General features: G+C 40.5%; 1 protein-coding gene across 5 annotated transcripts in view; it reads right to left on the reverse strand.

The window, feature by feature from the left end:
- The window catches only part of NRBF2 (nuclear receptor binding factor 2), a 248653-nt gene that overhangs the window by 61747 nt on the left and 172012 nt on the right, over window positions 1-14894 (reverse strand). For 2 of the 5 annotated variants that reach the window (XM_081568978.1, XM_081568981.1), the window contains exons 6-8: window positions 8706-8733; window positions 6305-6382; window positions 2761-2837 (exon numbers count right to left, since the gene is read on the reverse strand). The exons of 2 other annotated variants lie outside the window; for them this stretch is intronic. The gene's annotated coding sequence lies outside the window, so the exon portion shown is untranslated. The remainder of the gene's footprint in view (window positions 1-2760; window positions 2838-6304; window positions 6383-8705; window positions 8734-14894) is intronic. One more of the 5 variants, XM_081568982.1, reaches the window with a different exon arrangement.

Genomic DNA, 14894 nt, shown 5'->3' on the forward strand with positions numbered 1-14894 from the left:
GTAGATGTAGGTCTGTACCTTTTTGTTTTCTGTTTGGCTGCACCGTGTGGCATGTGAGATCTCAGTTCTCCAACCAGGGATCAAACTTGTGCCTCCTGCAGTGGAAGCGTGGAGTCTTAACCACTGGACTACCAGGGAAGTCCCAGTCTATACTTTGCATATGGGTATACACAAGGTTACTCACTGTACCATTTTTTTAATAGCAAATGATGAAAATAAGATTTGGTAACAACCTGAATATTCATGATTAAGGGCTCACTGAATAAATTACAGTACATCCATACAATGGAATACTATAAAGCTATAAAAAAGAGAGCTCTATGTACTTCATGCTTTCAAATATATATTTAATGGAAAAAGCAAGGTACAGAATGCAATGTTTAGAATGCTGATGCAAGTATAAAAATCAAGGAAAAGAAGATGTGTGTGTGTATGTATTTATACGTATAAAATAAAGAGTACATTAAAAAACATAACGTTGGTTGCTTCTGAGTCAGGAAGCTGGTTGCTAAGAAACGGAGTGGGAGGAAAACTTTTTATAGTATGTCTTATTCTTCTACCCCAAATTTGAACTCATGTGTATTATGTATTTAGGAATAAAATTCAAGTTGAGAAAATCCATTAGACTACTTAAAAGAAAAAAATAGTATCTGTGATCCTAGATAGTCTAGGCATGAAAGATACTAAGAGACAAAAGTTTTTATTAGTTTTATTTCTTTTAAAATTAGGCCTTTGTTTCTTCTACCTTTACGAGTCTTCTGGATTCCTATTTTTTATATTAACTATTCCAGCAATGGTCACTTAATTCACTAGTTCAGAATCTCTTAACAGCATATGCACTTAATCAACCATCCAAAAACATTTGATTGTGCTTATTTTTCACATGTATTTTAATGAATTGTATCATTCAAGCCCGAGACTGAAACACATTATGTAAAGACTTCAAAATTATTCACATCATTCAGTTCTGTCTATTTTATGTAGGTGCTCAATAAAGATCAAACAATACTATCCCCATGTGTATTAGCAAATATTCCTCCTGACTTTTGTGGAATGAGCAAATCTATCCATTGTTTACCTCTTTGAAAAAGAATTGAATGCCAAATACACATTTCCCTCAGTTCCCAGTCTATGTCCAACCACACCCTGTCTGGACATAAAAATGCAGCCTCATACTCAAGTTTCTTATTGTTAAGTGCTTCCAGACACTGGTAAGCAACTTCTTCCTGTCCCCTGATCCCTATCCTAAAAACAGAGAAGAAATTTAGGCAGAAAGCTCAAGTATTTTAAATCAATAATTGGGACAATAAAGCAGATGTTCCTGAAGTAATACCCTTTGCAACAAAGGAAAAAGGAAAATTTCTCTTAAAATACCTCCATGGAAGGGCCTTGGTTACTTTACAATCTTTTTCAAAGGAGTGCTAGACACAGCCTGCATTCTTGTAATAAATATTGCTTGAAATATTTATATTTCTCTCTGGGCCATGGGATTTTGTGTTAAAAATAGTTGTTCTTGTTATAGTTGTAGCTATACGTTTAACAGACCAGTACATTTGCTATAAGTGCACGTTGTTGCACACCTAGACTGTGAAAGTCCAGGATCCTAAAGCAGTAAAGCAGTGTCTCCATTAGCCAGCTACAAACTGGAAAGAATACTGGCAGGTCAATGGGCCAAAGAGAGTAAGATCGGTCACCTCTCCTTTCTAACTAAGGGCAGACAAATCTGGGGCTTTTGGTTAAGGCAAAGCGGAATTTTCAATGGCATTAAAATAAAGGGTTGTTTTTTTTTCTGCTATGCAGCATGGCTTGTGGGATTTTACCTCCAAGAATGCTTTGCTTCAGTCGTGTCTGACTCTGTGGGACCCCATGGGTTATAGCCTGCCAGGCTCCTCTGTCCTTGGGATTCTCCAGGCAAGAATACTGGAGTGAGCTGCCATTTCCTACACCAGGGGATCTTCCCCCCACCAGGGATCCAACCCATGTCTCTTGTGTCTCCTGAATTGGCAGGTGGGTTCTTTACCACTAGCGCCACCTTACTTCTCAGACTGGGGATCAAACCTGTGGCCCTGCAGTGGAAGCATGCGTCCTAACCACTGTATCTCCCTAAAACAACTTTTTAAAGGTTACATAATCCATAGGTACAGGTAGCATTAAGCAATAGGAAAGCACAATAAGGCATCAGAATAAACGCAGCAAAGATTTTCTACCTTCTTTGACTATTATCAACTGCAATAGAGATTTTCAATGATTTTTCTTTTTTAGCCAATGACACTCATTCTTATCTATTATATCAGAAATATCACTTAACATACTCTTATGGAGCTAAGGTAGCACATTAAGCATAGTGAAAAATTATGCTGGTATGTGCTGAGGATCTGATTTCCCAGCATTCATTACCAAAGTCCCAATTTCCAACCGCTACCTCCTCCCACCAGGCATCCTGAATAAACGCTGTAAACAGAGTATTTACTATCCTGTTACCATGCAGTTTATGCATATGTCCTCTAGGTGTCTTCAGTGACCAGCTTTCGAGGAGATTTTCATGCACTGGGCCAGCTGGCATAGCAAGAGCTCAGCTTACTAGGATACGTTCTCATGGCTTCTTTAGAACATTTTGATTATCTAGAATAAAATACTGTATTTTGGATTCCACATCTGTCTTTTGTGCAATAAATACTTCCAGACATTTAAAAAATTTTCAAGTTCATCTTTACTAGCTATTAAAAAACGTATTTGCTTTCATCTTAGGTAAATACTGACCTCACATTTCTACAACGTGACTACTCAGGAAATACTCTGCTGATGTAAGTGGTTTAAATTAAGTTGAAGCACATTTCCTGGGAAGGGGAGGTGAGGAGATAAAATGTATAATTATTTTCTGTTTTCCTTTGTTATTACAGGTTTGTACTTAGGGAAAATTCTAAAAATATATTGAGGGGGAAGATGGTGTTGTTCTTAAAACCTAAGAAAAGAGTTTGAAGAGGGGGCCGAGATCTGGGATTTGACACTGATAAATGTGGGTGGGGTCAACGTTCCTTGGGCTAAGTTTTTGTTGCAAGCCAGACCATCTATTGACTGTTTCTAAGACTCTATGCCACTTAGTATAAGACACTGAGGGCCCAGCAGAGGTTTGCAACATCTAAAAACGTCACTTCCAAGTAAATGTTCTTCAAATATTTTTCAAAAAATTTTTACGTTCAAATAAGTAAGCAGGAAAATTAATTTGCAGTGATAATTAGAAGACAACAATACAGTATCCCATGGAATCGTTTCCTCTTATTCGTTTTAGAGCTACAGATTATCACAATTTTTCTCTTTTTAAGCTTTTCATTTTGAAACAGTTTCAAATTTATAAAAAGCTGCAAAAGTTAAGAGCATTATAAGGAACACTCCAGACCTTTCATTTACATAACATTATGCTATTTGCTTTGTCATCTCTGCTCCTTAATATCTCTCTCCGTCACTGTTTCTGTTTTCTGTCTCTCTCGTTTTCCTGAACTGTTTAAAGTCATCCTGCAAATATTATGGCCCTTTACACCTAAATTCTTCAGTGTGTATTTCATAAAGATGACTGAAAGATGGTCATTTATGTCTTAAATTCACATATCCATATTCAAATTTTATCTGTAATTTAGTAATGTCATTTTGTAGTATTTTTTCCTTTCCTGTGGATATATTCTAGGGTTAGGTATTATATTTAGTTGTCAAGTCTCTCTAACTTCCATTAATCTGGAGCAAATCACACAAATATTCTTTGTCTTTTATGATACCTTTTTTTTTTTTTTTTTTGCTGCACTGTGTGCAGCATGTGAGATCTCAGTCCCTGACCAAGGCTTGAATCCAAGCCCCCTGCAGTGGAAGCTCAGAGTCCTAACTAAGCACTGGACTGCCAGGGAATTCACAAGACTGATATTTTTTAAAGAATGTATTTACTGCCCCTGCTCCCCTTAAAACTCATTATATAATTACTTTTTTCTCTCTCTTGCAACTAATAGGGCTATGCAAATGTCCCTATGTCATCAAAATTTTCTCCCAAAACTTAACATTCAATGGCAATTCCTTCTTGGTTTGATTTTAATCATGACAGCTGCAAAATGATAATTGTCAAACTTCAGCACAACATTCGTGTCTACTGTTTGATCTTCTGCATTGTACTGTAAGCAGAAGACTTCACTTTTCATATCCACCTAGCTATCGATCTATCTATCATTATAAATCACCACTATTATCTGTCTATGTGTTTTGGGAATTGATATACTAATTCTTATTTATTCGCTGGCTTAAAGTTCATGATTGATGCTGGGACACCAATGCTCAGACTGTCCCAGATTTGGTCAGGAGAAGCCCATTCAAATTGGTTCTTGTGCCTTTGTAACATGTCCTCATCATTGGTTCGAGCATCTTCTTACTTTCTGGCACAGCAAAATATCCCAGGACCTTTTGCACCTAGCCTATCCTGTCCCTGAAATCAGACACTTCTCTGAGAATCCCTGATTCCTCTTAATGAGGAATGGTGTTAGAGACCAAGATCTAGGTATGCTTATTGCTACCGGGGGCGGGGGCGAAATCTTTGCCTCTTGGCCCTTTAATGTATAACACTAACAAATACTGGGATTTCCCTGTGGTTCAGTGACTAAGACTTCACGCTCACAAAGCAGGGAGACTGGGTTTGATCCTTGGTCAGGGAACTAGATCCCACAACTAAGAGTTTGAAAGTCTCAACTAAAAGAACTTGCATACCACAGTTAAGACCTGGATCAGCCAAATAAATAAATATTAAAAAAAGAAGAAATACAAACATGTACATATGCATATACACACAAATCCATGTATATATTTATGATACACATATGCACACAGATATGTATATATACATACATATTTTATAAATCATAGCTCACACCAATACCTCCAATTCAATTACAGTTCCAAAGGATTATTTCTGTCCTTCTCTCATTTTATATTTGTAAGTTCCTTCTTCCACAATAAGAACCATGGCTTTCAACAATATCAACCCACTTACTCATTTTCAAAGCACTTTTTTTTCAATCTTTCATATATGGCTCCAAATACAGAAAACAGTTTGAATAAAACTGTAAAAAAATGGAAAACCCTAAATTTTTCTTTCAACATTAAGGATTTTGTAAATCTGTAGCACTAGTTCTTATGTGATCTCATAAAAATTGGAAATGGGTTGAGTGGGACAAGCACTTTGAGTTATATATAAAGACAAGTAGCCAGCTGCCTTGCACTGCAGAGTATAGGGTGGGATTTTAAACACCCTGTCCCCTGTGACTCAGAGTCCTTCAACATGTTTTCTGTTACTTTGTGGGACTGAAAGAAGACAGAGGAAACCGAAACAAGAAGGAAGCCAGGAGCCTGCGGTGAGAGAACTGGTACTTGACGGTGGTTCCAAGAACGAACACACCTGTGTTCAGCTTTAGACCTATTCCTAGATAAGCATGCAGCTCAGTCTAAGTTGGATTTTTTAGTATTGGGTCATAGAAGATTTCTTAAAAAGAAGATTTCTTAAAAAGAAAAGGCTATTTCATTATTGAAGGTGAATTATAGTAGTTTTACCTTCCTAAACTTTTAAAATGAAAATAGATTGGTTTTAGTTTAGAATAGTTTGGGAAAAACCTCTCTGAAGCTTGATAGTTGACAAATGTACCCCCCATGTCCTTTCTGGCAGTCCGGGGGCTAAGACTCCATGCTCCCAATACAGAGGGCCTGGGATTCAGTCCCTCATCAAGGAACTAGATTCCATGTACAGCAACTGAGTTTGAATGCCCCAACTAAAGCACCCACATGCCGCGTGGAGATTGAAGATCCCGTGCACGGCAACCAGCATAGCCAAACAAATATTTTAAAAAAGATTCTGTCATCCTATGAATGAAGAGATAATGATATAAATTACAAAGTTTTGCAAAAGTGCAGACATTTCCTTTACAGAGAATTATTGCCAGACTTTCATCTATAACTACTGAAGTCCTCTGATGTTTCTGTTCTTATATATCTTTTGATTCCCTAGCTACTTCCTGTGTCACAGGCAGACACCAGGGAGGGGTCACTGAAATTCTGATTCTGACAGTTCTAAACTTGGTACCAGGTAGGTCCTAGAAATGTCTTCTTTTGATGCTCACTCCCTTTCTATGTACCCATCTCTTTTTCTCTTCTGAAGTCTTTCCTATTTTTCTAATGCCTTTTCTTCCACTCACTCCCCAGGTACCAACTTGCTTCTACCAAGACTGACAGAGTTCCCCAGTGTGGAATTCATTGATTCTTAAATTTTACAGGACTTAACCTTGATACTGAAGATCCACACCCCAGACTCCTCAGAAAGATGCCGCCTTTTGGATTCTTGAGGACTGGGCTCCTTTTGCTTCAAGAGGAACATAAAATAGTTGGTGAATTTGAGACAATGAATGAGAATGAAAGACCACCCCACCAAGCTCCACCAAGTGTCTTATAGAAAGACTTTTCATCCATCCATCCATCCATTCTTTATTGAGCACACACTATGTACAAAGCAGATTTGAACAATAACTAGTAAGTAAGTACACAAGTAAATGAATTAAAAAGAAGATAATAGAACTCTGAGATAAATCTTTCGAAGGAAATAAATAGGATGATAAGTATAACTGGGGTAAAGATTTCATTTCTTAGTCTTTATGGAAGGAAAAAAAAAGGTAAAGGTGGGGATTATAGACTGGAAAGGAGGGCCTCCATCATCTGACCCTGCTGTAAAGTTATTTCCTACCACTGTTTCAGTGCCCTCTTCTGATCAGACATGTCTCATTGTCCTAAGAAAGCCCCCTTTACCCCTGTCTCTGTGCTACAACACTTCTTGATCTCCTGTCCTTACTTCTTACCCCTGCTGTCATTCTAGATTCCATTCCTCCATCTGTATGCTTATTCACTGTCAAAGTTCTCCATGACTGCTCCAGTTCTTTCTCCTTTCTCTTAATTCTATAGCCCTTGAAACTTCATCACATAATTTAAATTCTATATTATTAGTATGTTAATATATCATTAATAATCGATATATTAATTATATTAATTAATATCAATATATTATAATAATTAATATATTATTATATTATCTTCATGTATTTAATATTATCTCAACTACTCTATGTTTGTCCCTCTGACCTATTGTTAGGTCTTAAAGTCAGGGACAATATCTCATATTTGCTTTTATGCTCAGCAACTGTTGGGCAGCAAATGAGTGTTCAGACTTACGCATATTGGTTAATACTGATTGGTTGAGGAGCCTACTGGGCTGTTGCAGGTTTGTAGAAGAGCTATTTTATGGCCAGCAGGGCCTTGTTGTACATTTCAAATTACGCGATATAGGTAGCTGCCCTTCTTCCTACACATGAGGCTGGCAAGAGGCTGACTTACCCAGCCTGGGAAAAGAACCTTCTTCTAAAATGCAGCACCTGCCAATGACTTCTTCACTCACTTCCTGGCAGGTTGTAGACCAAAACTCCAGGCAAACCACAATTTTTTAAATTTAATTGTATCACTAGTCCTCACTATTCCTCCTTTCCCCCTCCTTCTATGAGATAATTCAGATCTCTACAGCACAGATGGCTTATACAAAAATGCAGTTATTTCCGAGAAGTTGAGAGAGAAGGGGAAAATTGCTTACTACTTTGTTTTACTGTGAAAAGAAGTAACATTATCTGAAATAGGAGCCTATACAAGCAAAGCAATACATTTGCATAGATCATAACATTTGGGTAACATAGATATATTTTTTAAATTAATTTTTTATTGAAGTATGGTTGATTTAAAATGTTGTGTTAGTTTCCTCTGTACAGCAAAGTGACTAAGTTGTACATACACATACCTCACTCTTTATTAGATTCTATTTCCATATAGGTCATTTACAGAGTATTGGGTTAGATATTGTTGACTAAAGCAGACATCAACTATTTGAAAGACAGCATTTTAAATGGCATGGACTGATGACCATTTGTCAAACCTGAGTACATTCTTTATTGAGTGGAAGCATTATTTGCATTATATTTTAAGGGTATGTTAGAAAGCAATACCTATATAAAAATTGCATTGTATCAACTTTTCCTAATTGTTCACTCATTCACTGACAAAGCCTTCCATGATGGCTTCAATTCCTTATTCTTCCCCTTAATTCTCTAGCACTTGACAAATTGTCACAATTTGTCACTGTTTTAATTATATATACTGTCATATTTTGTTTGATATAAATTATCTTAAATTTGACATATACAGTCTTAATGTATTCTGTATTGCCTCATAGAATCCGGGTGGCTCAGACACTAAGGAATCTGCCCACAGTGTGGGAGACCTGGGTTCGATCCCTGGGTCGAAATATCCCCTTGGAGAAGGGAATGGCTATCCAATCCAGTATTCTGGCCTTAGAAATCCCATGGAGAAAGGAACCAGGTGGGTTACAGTCCATAGGGTCACAAAGAGTCAGACACGACTGAGCGACTAACACTTTCACTTCACTTTCATAGAATCCATTTATTTCTGGGGTTTTATATAGTTTCATTCCTTGTCCAAATGAGAATATTTTGGTTCTGTGTTTCTGAACATAGTTGTGATAGGTAACGATACAAAATTAGGTGAACACGTGTCCTGCTCAAGTGAGGTCCTGCTCAGTTAAATTTCCTTACGGTAAATATTAAGGCACTGCATATTGATTCTGTACTTACTTTCAGATAACTGGTGTTTCATCTCATTCTACAGAAAACAAAACAAAACAAAAAAACAAGGCAAGGATAAGTGATTAAATGCCAGGGCAATAAGAGTGAAATGTTACAGATTTTCTGTGGTTACGATTGAAAGCATTCTGAGACAGTGCCTGATGTATTAGAGGCTTGTTTGATTCCTTCTTAAAAAAGAGCTTGAGTATGAATGGACCCAATAGTGGAAGAGGCTCCTGCAAAACCAGTGTCTCCAGCATGGAATTTGTGAGTGGGCGGGAAATGCTTAATTGCTATTTACCTGCCGAATGCTGCCTTTGACACACATGATGAGCCAGCGTCGTTTGACTGTCACCTCCTTAGGAGGCAGGATTCTTCAGCCCACACTCTGCTCAGCGCTGACTTCTTCTCTGTGCATGCTTTGTGTCTGTGTTTTTTGCTCAGACTGTGCATTTTGAGGAAAGCACCAACCCAAGACAGGCTCCTCGGTTCTGTCATTGTAGGGAGACCAGCAGAGCCTCCCACACAGCAATGTGCTCAAAGGGAGGCAGGGATGCCGAATCCTTTGAAGAAGCGTTTCTTAAACAAAAGGGATTCCCCTATGTGCTGGTGTGCCTGGCAAGTCTTTCTTTCCCACCATATCAGGCAGAACTCACAGATGGATGGCTGTCTATTTGTACTTATTAGGCCATATGCTGCCAAATAAATAAGCAAGTAAGTAAGTAGGTTTTGGATGTTTGGGGTCTGGCTTCAACTCATTTAAAAGTTCAAGTTGCAAAGATGCCAACTGCAGATTTATCAACAGACTGAATGTATTCTCTAAATAAAATGGACCAGCACCCAAAATAATAGCCCTGGCTAGTGCATGGATTATGTCTGTACTTAGTTGCTCAGTTGTGTCTGACTCTTTGTGACCCTTTGGATTACAGCCTGCCAGTCTCCGCTGTCCACGGGATTTTTCAGGCAAGAATACTGGAGTGGGTTGCCATTTCCTCCTCCAGGGGATCTTCCCGATCCAGGGATTTAACCCATGTCTCCTGAGCCTCCTGTATTGTAGGCAGATTCTTTACCAGTTGAGCCATCAGGAAAGCCCCACTAGTGCATAGATTATTATTATTAATAGTTAATTCAGATATCCCACAGGTCAAATTTTATTCTCTGAAACGTGGCAGAACGGCATAGTCAAAGCAAGAAATTACACGTAGGATGCTTTCTACCTACTGAGTATCTTCTGTAACCCTCAGCAGAACCCCACCTCTGAAGAACCGCATTGCTGATGTCTTCCTGCTAGGGATGGATCTGAGCCACTAGATCGGTATCAAAATAAACTCACTCTCAGTGCAGCTTCCTGGGAAGGGGATAGCCCCTGGCCAGGCCAGACCTCTGGTCCCACAACAATCCTACAATCCATGAGGTCCTCTTGAGAACTAAATCAACTCCCATGGGGGTTTGATGCTAGGGAAAAGTCGTGTTTCTTGTGGCATTGCTCGGCGTGTCTGCCCATGTTCTCTTGGCTCCCCTCTCCCGACAGAGGCTCCGCTGTGCAGACTGAAACAATAAGACGCCCAACCCTGGTCCCACAACAACTCCCACCCACCGTGCAAGGTGCTGGGTGAGAGTCCCCAGGGCCTGGGCGGAAGTTCTGGCTGCCCCAGCAGGCCCAAACACGAGCTCAGGAGAAGGTACACATCCCAGGGGCTTTCCGCCAGTTGTCTAAACTGGTTCAGTTATCCAACTCTTTATCTTCTCTATTTGTTTTTCTTTCCCCCCTCTGGGCCACATATTCTTCACCTTGACATCCAACTCACCTGCAAATTCAAAATTTCCTTGCTTACATAGCCCCCGTCACAATAGCTTTAGGCTCCCATACAGTTTAACAAATTAGTGATGTGCTTTTTTCCATTCTCAGAAAATTCTCTATTTCCTACTGTGTCCCTTGCTTCTTTTTTCCCCACTATGAACTCTTTTGATCCATAGTTTGTTTTTTTTTTTTTACAAGTGATGGTAGATACCCAATGGGGCAGTGCACTGGCTACCCTGTTGTTCATTCGTTAGTTTTAAAAAATACCTAGGTACTGGTATTTCCCTGGTGTCCCAGTGGCTAGCACTCTGTGTGTGCCCAGTGCAGGGGCCCAAGTCTGATTCTTGGTCAGGGATCTAGGTCCTACATGCTGCAACAAAGATTGAAGATACTGTGTGCCACAACTAAGACCTGATGTGGCCAATAAATAAATTAAAAAAATTTTTTAAAAGTCCGTGCTAAAAAAGATCTACCTACTTTTGAAACATAAAGATCTCCTTTAGCCTAATCCTAAGCAATACTATCCATGAAATCACAGGTTTTATGTTTTCTAACATAATTCTTTTTGGGGGTATCTAATATAATTTTTAATAAGTAACTGACAAATTAAAAAAATAAATAAAATTATAAAAATGAAATAAAAGGTGCTAATTCATGAAGTTGCATGGAACACCTTCACTTCCCTTCCCATCTCCCACCCTGAGGGCCCAGGTAATTGGAGGTGTCTTCCAAACCCTAGACCAGGCTGGTATCGGATAAGAGGAAATCACTGTACAATTCTCACTATTCTGTTCCTCCTCCTCCTTTTTGGGCCCAATTGCTGATTTAGGATCACAAAAATGATCATTTGTGGGACTGCTATTGGTAGACCATAGGAAAGGAGACAGAGCCAAGACAGCTTGGTGTTACGTGACAATCCACCAGCTCAGGGAGGAGATAACCTGCCCAAGGGTGGTGAGGAAACCACAACTCCTGCAGGAGATAAGGACCAGAAGTTACTGTGAATTCCCCTGGTTCAAACGAAAGGCAAAGGATGGGGAGAATTGTGAGAAAAGTAAGACATCATCTTTATCTAAATATAGTATAACATAGAGTCAGTGAGTTATACTAACATTAAGGCAGTTTTTGGAGTTCTGAGCAGGGCAAGCTATTCCAGTAATTCAATTTGTGCTGAAGATCTCAGCACGTGGGAGACTGGATCAATCTGCCCGTCTTTGCATTTTTACACCACCTTTTACCAGAGAACCCAGGTGCTCAGACTGCACCCAGTTGGATGGCTTGCCCCCTCCCAAAAACCTGGCAGGGGCCCATGCTAAACATGACAGCAATGTTTGAGTAAGAGATGCTCCACCCCTGCCCAGGTTCTGTTCTTCTACTCCTGCCCCATCAGCTAAAAGCAATTAGCCCCCTCGTGGGATCAGTTAAACAATCAGGTCACCTTCTGATAATGAGATCATGGACTCCAATAAGAAAAGGAGCCTGAGATTAGCTCTTAAACACTATTCATAGCCCTGTCTGGTGGCCTCTGCACTTTTATTGATCACTGACTGATGCTGGAAAGAAAACCTTGGGCATGCCTGCCTGGCCCAGGGATGTGAAGAAACATAGATGAGGTGTGTTCCTTTTATCATACTGCCCAAAGACTTGGGAAGGAGGCATAGCTGGCCACCTGCGTGACAGGCACTATACCTTGCTTTGGAGGATTCCCTCCATGGCTTGGGGCACAATCTGGCAGCATGTCCTCAGCTTCAATCACGATATTTTAGTTTCTAAAAATATTTGTCTACTTTTGAAACATAAATATGTCCTTTAGCCTTATCCTAAGCAACAATATCATGAACTCACACATTTGATGATTTCTAACATACTTTTGAGAGTCTCTTGGACAGCAAAGAGATCAAACCAGTCAATCCTAAAGGAAACAAACCCTGAATATTCATTAGAAGGACTGATACTAAAGCTGAAGTTCCAATACTTTGCCCATCTGATGTGAAGAGCAAACTCATTGGAAAAGATCCTGATGCTGGGAAAGATTAAGGGCAGGAGGAGAAGGGAGCGACAGAGGATGAGATGGTTGGATGGCATCACCGACTCAGTGGACATGAGTTTGAACAACTCTGGGAGATGGTGAAGGTCAGGGAAGCCTGGATGCTTCAGTCCACGGGGTCACAAAGAGTTGGACATGACTTAGCAACTGAACAACAACATGCTTTTGAATATGTAACTTCTAAAGCAAAAAATAATGCAAATAGAGACTTCCCTGGTGGTCCAGTGGTTCAGAATCTGCCTTCCAATGCAGGGGATATGCATTTGATCCCTGGTGGGGGAACTAAGATCCCACATGCTATGGGACAACTACGCCCATGAGTCACAAGGAGAGATCCAGAGTGCCACAACTAAGACCTGATGCAGCCAGATAAATAAGGCTCCTCTGTCCATGGAATTCTCCAGGCAAGAATACTGGAGTGGGTTGCCATCTCCTTCTCTAGGGGATCTTCCCAACCCAGGTATCAAACCTGGGTCTCCAGCATTGCAGGCAGATTCTTTACTGTCTGAGCCACCAGGGAAACCCAGATAAATAAATATTTTAAAAAATAAAGTAAAAATGAAATGTGCTAATTCATGAAGCACCTAAAATTATCGGGAGTACTACATTTTAGGAAAACTGGAGTCAGGTATGTTGGCCTTGGAGGATAGGACAGATTATCTTGTGTCAATGTGAAGAGGCTGACATTGAGTCGATTCCAGATTGTTCTAAATGACGCTCAAGATTCCATTCTTCATGGGAAGGAGGAGGAGGAAGGGGAAGAGAGAAGGAAGTAGGGGGAGGAGAAAGAAAAGGAGGAGAAGTAGAAGTTTGGAAATAGAAGACTAGGTGTGGTAGAGGGCTTCCCTGGTGGCTCAGATGGTAAAGAATCTGCCTGCAATGCAGAAGACCTGGGTTCCATCCTGGTTGGGAAGATCCTCGGAGGAGGGCATGGCAACCCACTCCAGTATTCTTGTCTCAAGAATCCCCATGGACAGAAGAGCCTGGCGGACTACAGTCCATGGCATCACAGAGTCGGACACAATTGAGTGACTAAGCACAGCACAGGTATGATAGAAAATGAATTTCAGTTGACAAGGCTAAGGTAAGAAGAAATTTTGATTATCACAGAGACCAATATGGGCTTCCCAGGTGGCGCTAGTGGTAAAGAACCCACCTGCCAATGCAGGTAGACATAACAGACGTGGGTTCAATCCCTGGGTGGGGAAGATTCCCTGGAAAAGGGCATGGCAACCGACTCCAGTGTTCTTGCCTGGAGAATCCCATGAACAGAGGAGCCTGGCAGGCTATAGTCCATAGTGTCACACAGAGTCAGACACGACTGAAGTGACTAAGCACACACACACACAGACCAACACTTCAGGCTTGTAGCACTAACTCAGACCAACCAAATTTCAAACATCCAGCAATGTCATAGGCAAACCAGGTTAGATAATCCTGAACTAACACAAATCTCCAAAGTCCTAGTAGCTTAATACATACTAGCTCACTTTTCCCTCACAGGAAGACTATTGTAGGTGAATTGGGTCCTCTGAGGCATCCTTCTTCCAAGGGAGACTCAGAGATCCAATCTTGTGGCTTCATGACCTCAGCGCATGGTTGCCAGAGTGACCACAGCAGAGGAAGAGCACATGGAGAGTCTCATGGGACCTATCACTGCCTGAGCCTCAAAGTGACCTGTGTGGGTCATATGGCCCTGTAGAAAGCAGCAAGATGGGCTGGGACATGTTTCCTCTGGGAGTCCAGGAAAATGAGGAGAACAGCATGAGTTCTGGAAATCTCGGTGCTGTTCTGTGCTAAGTCACTTCAGTCATGTCTGACTCTGTGTGACCCCATGGATTGTAGCCTGCAAGGTTCCTCTGTCCATGGGATTCTCCACACAAGAATACTAGAGTGGGTTGCCATTCCCTTCTCCAGGGTCTGGAAATTTCTAAGTAAGAACAATATAACTTTGGACTGACAGTCTGTCTTGGCACCAGTTACTCGTTTCTTCATACATAACACCTGTACAGGGAGGTCCACTTTGTGGCTTTGTTGTGAGGTTAGACGAGATGTTACATATAAAGCCCCCAAGAATTTCATCACTAGAAAAGTCCACTGGGGTCCCTTGGAAAAAGAAGATGGAATCTAGGCATTAAGATAAGGACTAGCCTCTTCTTTTGTGTTTAGTCTAGTTTCACTTGCCTTTGTGTACATAGGCCTTGCACCTAACACTTTGGATTAGAGTTCCCAGCACAGAACCGCGGTGCCTGACACTTCAGCTTGGCAGATCATGTGCAGAGATGCTGTCCCTGGCTCTGCAATCTGGAACAGAGAATGTCTTACTCTCAAGATATCCAAGTAAGGAGAT

This window comes from Giraffa tippelskirchi, chromosome 2, assembly GCF_054371585.1.
Source record: "Giraffa tippelskirchi isolate mGirTip1 chromosome 2, T2T-mGirTip1v1.2.pri, whole genome shotgun sequence".
NCBI lineage: Eukaryota > Metazoa > Chordata > Mammalia > Artiodactyla > Giraffidae > Giraffa > Giraffa tippelskirchi.